This window comes from Chiloscyllium punctatum, chromosome 8, assembly GCF_047496795.1.
Source record: "Chiloscyllium punctatum isolate Juve2018m chromosome 8, sChiPun1.3, whole genome shotgun sequence".
Classification (NCBI taxonomy): domain Eukaryota; kingdom Metazoa; phylum Chordata; class Chondrichthyes; order Orectolobiformes; family Hemiscylliidae; genus Chiloscyllium; species Chiloscyllium punctatum.
This window is the reverse complement of record NC_092746.1, coordinates 47,112,839-47,120,135: the sequence shown is the minus strand read 5'-3', so window position 1 is coordinate 47,120,135 and position 7,297 is coordinate 47,112,839. Positions and strand designations below refer to the sequence as shown.

At 42.8% G+C, this 7,297-nt stretch overlaps 1 protein-coding gene across 1 annotated transcript in view; it reads left to right on the top strand.

Moving 5' to 3' along the window:
- LOC140480523 (probable acyl-CoA dehydrogenase 6) overlaps positions 1 to 7,297 on the top strand; it is a 74,994-nt gene that overhangs the window by 8,509 nt on the left and 59,188 nt on the right. The gene's annotated exons all lie outside the window — the stretch shown is intronic.

Genomic DNA, 7,297 nt, shown 5'->3' with positions numbered 1-7,297 from the left:
AACAAACTTTAATGGACAGATACAAACAGGCTTTTTTATACACTTTACCGTGGGGCGGCACGGTGGCACAGTGGTTAGCACTGCTGCCTCACAGCGCCAGAGACCCGGGTTCAATTCCCGCCTCAGGTGACTGACTGTGTGGAGTTTGCACATTCTCCCCGTGTCTGCGTGGGTTTCCTCCGGGTGCTCCGGTTTCCTCCCACAGTCCAAAGATGTGCAGGTCAGGTGAATTGGCCATGCTAAATTGCCCGTAGTGTTAGGTAAGGGGTAGATGTAGGGATATGGGTGGGTTGCGCTTCAGCGGGGCGGTGTGGACTTGTTGGGCCGAAGGGCCTGTTTCCACACTGTAAGTAATCTAATCTAATCTAATATTGTTTTCCCGTAACACCTGAAAAATAATTGCACCAAACACTCACTCACTCTTGTACTAGATATGCATGCACAAGAAGAAATGGTTTCCAGAGATCTGCCATCCATTTAGATTACTAAATCACTTGGTTAAAGATGCCTTAAAATGATGGTTAAAATTTTCTCATTTGAGTGAATGTAATCAAACTTGGAAGTTTTTGGATTTTCCAGACAACCCAACAGAAAGATGTTGTGAAACTTGAAAGGGTTCAGAAAAGATTTACAAGGATGTTGCCAAGGTTGGAGGATTTGAGCTATAGGGAGAGGCTGAACAGGCTGGGGCTATTTTCCCTGGGGTGTCGGAGTTGACGGGTGACCTTATAGAGGTTTACAAAATTATGAGGGGCATGAATAGGGTAAGTAGGCAAAGTCTTTTCCCTGGGGTGGGGGAGTTCAGAACTAGAGAGCATAGGTGAGAGGGGAAAGATATAAAAGAGACCTAAGGAGCAACTTTTCACACAGAGGGTGGTACTTGTATGGAATAAGCTGCCAGAGGAAGTGGTGGAGGCTGGTACAATTGCAACATTCAAGAGGCATTTGGATGGGTATATGAATAGGAAGGGTTTGGAGGGATAAGGGCCGGGTGCTGGCAGGTGGGACTAGATTGGGTGGGGATATCTGGTCAGCATGGACAGGTTGGACCGAAGGGTCTGTTTCTGTGCTGTACATCTCTATGACTCTATTTGTGGCTGACTCTATAGCTGACTGTTGTATTAAGATACTGGATTAGTGGTGCTGGAAGAGCACAGCAGTTCAGGCAGCATCCAACGAGCAGCTTGTTGTATTAAGAGTCCAGCGCTGGTCTGGGGTGGACAAAGTTAGAAATCACACAACACCAGGTTATAGTCCAACAGGTTTATTTGGAAGTACCAGTTTTAAGGAGCAGTGCTATGGTGTTGTGTGTGATTTTTAACAGCATTAACAGTTGACAAATCTGCATGTAAAAGTAATGGGAAACTTTCTTTAGAGGAAGTGTCAAATTACATGCTGGGTAAGCGATGGTTTCCCTTTGATATTCATACTTCACACTTACTCACCGACTGAATTTGTGGATTTATAACGCACCTTATGAGGAGACGTTGAGTAGGCATTAGGCCTATGCTAATTAGAGTTTAGAAGAATGAGAGGTGATCTTAATGAATCATAAGATTCTTAGCAGGCTTGACAGGGTAAATGTACAAAGGTTATATTCATATGTGAGAAAGACTAGGACTAGAGGATACAATCTCAGAGTAAGGGATCAGCTGGTTAGGATAGAGATAAGGAATTTCTACTGTCACAGGGTAGTCAATCTATGGAATTCTCATGGGGCTGTTGAAGCTGGGTAAATAAGTATATACATGGCTGAGATGGACATATTTTTAATCAGTAAGGAAATAAAGAATTATTAAGAAAAGATAGGAGAATGGAGTTGAGGATTATCAGTCAAGATTTAGGGGTGGGACGGTGGCTCAGTGGTTAGTACTGCTGCCTCACAGCACCAGGGTCCCAGGTTCGATTCCAGCCTCAGGTGACTGTCTGTGTGGAGTTTGCACATTCTCCCCGTGTTTGCGTGGATTTCCTCCAGGTGCTTCGGTTTCCTCCCACAGTCCAAAGATGTACAGGCCAGGTGAGTTGTTCATGCTAATTTGCCCATAGTGTTAGGTGCATTAGTCAGAGGGAAATTGGTCTGGGTGGGTTACTCTTCGGAGGGTCGGTGTGGATTTGTTGGGCCGAAGGGCCTGTTTCCACACTGTAGGGAATCGAATCTAATCTAATCTAATCTAATTTCATTGAATGGCAGAGAAGAAGGGCTGAATGGCCTAATTTGGCTCCGATATCTTATGTTTTTTTTCTCCAGTCAGTTTCAGCCATGTGGTGGCAGTGTGAATGTATTCTGTTGTCCATAGAAAGAATTAAATGCAGATTTGATTGACACAATGGTGAATAAATGATATTGAATCAACATTCCAGGCATAAATAACCTCCTCGATATCTTTATTTGAAATTCCATTTGGTCAGCAAGTCTGACAGTCATTGTTACTTTAACTCTCCCTAACTGAGATGGAGAAAGCCTAATCAACGCTGTGGTTGACCACTTACATTTTAATAACCTTTCAGCGACATCGCGAAGCATGATGTTCATCACTGTCTATAGCAAAACCATAAACCAAGTCACTTTTCTCTATTGACTTCATCTTGTTAAATTACAGGGTCCATATTCCATGCTTTTTAAAAATACAACTGTCCAATAAGGTTAACCTTCCAATTAGCTCTACAGACATATGATATTATGGTAGGATTGTACTGGTGATGACTACTTTGATTGTTATACCTTCGAATCATGCAGCACAGAAGAAGCCCTTCAGCCCATTGAGTCTGTGGTCACCTGATGAAGGGCTTTTGCCCGAAACGTTGATTTTGCTGCTCGTTGGATGCTGCCTGAACTGCTGTGCTCTTCCAGCACCACTAATCCAGTATTTGGTTTTCAGCATCTGCAGTCATTGTTTTTACCCTGTGGTCATCTATCCACACCAATCCAATTTTCCAGTCCATAGCTTTGAATGTTATGAGATTTCAAGTCAGGTGCTCATCCATATACCTTTTAAAGGGTCTCTGGTTTTCTGCCTCTACTACCTTCCTGGGGCAGTGCATCCAGATGAAAATATTTCTTCAAATCCCCTATAAACCACCTGCCCTTCACTTTAAAATTATTATTGACCTCATTATTGACCATTCAGCTGAGGGAAACATCTACTTTTGAGCCACCCTGACCAGGCCCATCATAATCTTATACACTTCAATCAGGTACACCACCACCATCAGACCCCTCTGCTCCAAAGAAAATGGCTAAAATGCTCCATCTCGAGTAACATCCTGGTAAATCTCATCTACACCCCTCCAGTCACATCCTTCGTATAGTATGTTGACTGGGACTTCACACAGTACTCCAGCTGTGGCCAAATCAAAGTTTTGTACAGCTCCAACATAACCTTCCTGTTTTATAACCTTTCCCCAGACAAATAAGTGAAAATGTCCCATATGCCTCCTTAACTACGGGCGTTTACTATAAACCGACTAACTCCCACAGCTACCTAGATTACACCTCCTCCCACCCTGCCCCCTGTAAAAATGCCATCCCATATTCCCAATTCCTTCGCCTCCACTGCATCTGCTCCCAGGAGGACCAATTCTAATACCGAACAACCCAGATGGCCTCCTTCTTCAAAGACCGCAATTTCCTCTCAGACGTGGTTGACGATGCTCTCCGCCGCATCTCCTCCACTTCCTGCTCCTCTGCCCTTGAACCCCGCCCCTCCAATTGCCACCAGGACAGAACCCCACTGGTCCTCACCTACCACCCCACCAACCTCCAGATACATCGTATCATCCTTCGTCATTTCCGCCACCTCCAAACAGACCCCACCACCAAGGATATATTTCCCTCCCCTCCCCTATCAGCGTTCCGGAAAGACCACTCCCTCCGTGACTCCCTCGTCAGGTCCACACCTCCCACCAACCCAACCTCAACTTCCGGCACCTTCCCCTGCAACCGCAAGGAATGCAAAACTTGCGCCCACACCTTCCCCCCTCATTTCCCTCCAAGGCCCCAAGGGGTCCTTCCATATCCGTCACAAATTCACCTGCACCTCCACACACATCATTTACTGCATCCGCTGCACCCGATATGGCCTCCTATACATTGGGGAGACAGGCCGCCTACTTGCGGAACGTTTCAGAGAACACCTCTGGGACACCCGCACAAACCAACCCAGCCGCCTTGTGGCTGAACATTTTAACTCCCCCTCCCACTCTTCCAAGGACATGCAGGTCCTTGGCCGCCTCCATCGCCAGACCATGGCAACACAACGCCTGGAGGAAGAGCGCCTCATCTTCTGCCTAGGAACTCTCCAACCATAGGAGATGAATGCAGATTTCTCCAGCTTCCTCATTCCCCTCCCGCCCCCACCTTTTCTCAGTCCCAACCCTCAGACTCAGCACCGCCTTCTTGACCTGCAATTTTCTTCCCAACCTCTCCACCCCCACCCCCTCTCCGGCCTATCACCCTCACCTTAACCTCCTTCCACCTATTCCCAACGCCCCTCCCCCAAGTCCCTCCTCCCTACCTTTTACCTTAGCCTGCTTGGCACACCGTCCTCATTCCTGAAGAAGGGCTTATGCCTGAAACATCGATTCTCCTGCTCCCTTGATGCTGCCTGACCTGCTGCGCTTTTCCAGCAACACATTTTTCTACCCTACTATCCTGTCTGGCCACCCTCTGAGAACTGTGGACAAGCACATCTGTCCTAACTTGAACTTAAATTTACCTACAAAAACTGGAAAAAAACAGTTTAGTCTCACTCATCAAAGTCGTGGAAGGTGTTCCTGATAAATGTCATCAAGAAACACTTGCTCACCAGTAATCTCACTTCTCACCTGGCAAATGATTGGATTTACCTCACAAAGAAAAGGTAGTGAAATGGTGTTCGTTTGTTTTGCTTGCACGATCATAAATTGTTAACAAAACACCTTGCTACAATTTTTTTCTGAAAAGCAGGAGCTTCCATGTTCCATTGATTCCAGTGAACCAACAGACAATCCTTCAGGCCTCCAAATATTTAACAATCATCTTAATGTCAGTTAGTGGAAATTACTTTATTTAACCTTTTAATGATTTAAAAGTGTGATACATCTCTAGAAGTCTTTGATGCTCTTCGTTAAAAATCACACAACACCAGGTTATAGTCCAACAGGTTTAATTGGAAGCACTAGCTCTGAGAGACTTAAACAATCAAGTTATTTTTCAATGTATAATTTCAGTTACATCACACTGTAAACTTTTGCTATAAATTCTGTGTCTTACAATTGTGTACTTCACAACCAGCCGATGAAGGAGCAGCATTCCGAAAGCTAGTGCTTCCAGTTAAACCTGTTGGACTATAACTTGGTGTTGTGTAATTTTTAACTTTGTGCACCCCAGTCCAACACTGGCATCTCCAAATTTTAGTTATCTTGTATGTATACTGTGTGTGATTAGTGAGTTACATTTTGGGAATTGTTAAAAATAAATTTGTTAATTTATATTTATCTACATTGACCCATATTTGCCAGGTATTTCCTGACATCCTTAATCTGTATGTATTCTGCTCCATTTTCTCACATTTCCTCCTATCATGTTATTCCAGTTATTTGGTTTGCCTTCAGCACCACCTTACTTTTAATTTTTTGTAATTATCTCTCTGCCTCAATTAATCAGATTATAGGTCATCCTTCTCTTATTATTCAGTTGTTGACCCTTTGCTCACACCGTATGACACTTTGTCACCTGCAAAGACTTATTATTCAGCCTATTAATACCCCACTCACACCATTTGTGTGAACTTTTGATCTCCCTGCCTATAAATTCTGTACCTGTGTGCTTTTCTTCACTTCATCTGATGAAGCAGCAGCACTTATAAAGTTTGTGATTTCAAATAGTCCTGTTGAACTATAACCTTATCATGTGACTTCTGGTCGTGTCCACCCCAGTCCAATACCTGCACCTTCTTATCATTTCCTCCTTTAACATCTGTTATTACCAATAAATTTCAGTAACTATTTCATACCATGTCATGCATATAGAGAACGAAATAGTCCAAGCACAAGTCTTTCAGCACCTGCTAGTTGCCTCCCCAATATCATTCCTTTACTTTTACTCTTTTTTAAATGTTTTTCAGCTCAGCTCTATCAATGCTGTCCCTTTATACCGTAGTCTTTAATCTTTCCAAAAGATTTTGTGTACTTTTTAAATTGCAGTTTTCAATGTCCTAGTAAATTATATCTATTATATTCAAGTAGTACATACGTTTGATAATGACCTCAACAATTTAAATAAATTAGTCATGCAAGACCTGCTCTTTACAAATCTGTGAATGTCCATGATTCACTTTTTATACATTCATTATCCATTGTTATGGCAATTAACAGTTTTCCAATGACGTGAGACTAAGTAGTTTACAAATAGCTGTCATCAGTGTCAATGCATCAACTGAAAACTATCTGTACATTTTTTTTGACATGTACACACATTGATGAAAAGAATTAACACAAATGCAAATGGTAGAGCAACTGCTATTAAGGATTCTAAAGATATATTATTGAGACTAGCATTTCTGTAATGGAAAAAAAAGAGCCTTCCATCAAACAAAGCAAAAGTATGACACTTCAAATTTGAAATAAAAACAGGAAATACTGAAGAGAATCAGGTCTGACAGCAGCTGTGGAGAGAGAAATAGTTAACATTTCAAGTTTTGTCTTCACTCTCAGGATCATTGCAATGCAGAATTTTCTGACTTGAAAACCATTGGAGGTCGGGTTATTGAGTGTATTCAACACTGAGTTAGAACAAAGAACAATACAGCATAGGAGCAGGCCCTTTGGCCCTCCAAGCCTATACGGATACATTTTGCCCTTCCATATTAAACTATCTTCACTTATAAGATCCATATCCCTCTATCCCCTTCCTATTCATGTATTCATCTAAGTGCTTCTTGGATACTGCTATTGTGTCTGCTACCTCCACCACTCTGGCAACGTGTTCCAGCCACTCACCATCCTTTGTGTGAAAAATGTGCCTCATACATCTCTTTTAAACTTCACCTCTCTCATCTTCAACCTGTGTTTCCTAGTAATTGACGACTCCACCCTTGATTGATCATTTTTTAATTCGCTGGAGAGATGAAGGTTGGGGTGAGAGTAGGCAAGAAAGGGCATTTGAGACCACAACAGTTCAACTGTACTACTATTGAATGGCCTACTCCTGCTTCTAAGTCTGATGGTCACTTGTACAGGTTTTACCAGAATAATTTCTGAAGTTATTGACATAATATCTGAAAGAAGAGGTCCTATCACTGATCACTGATACCTTCTT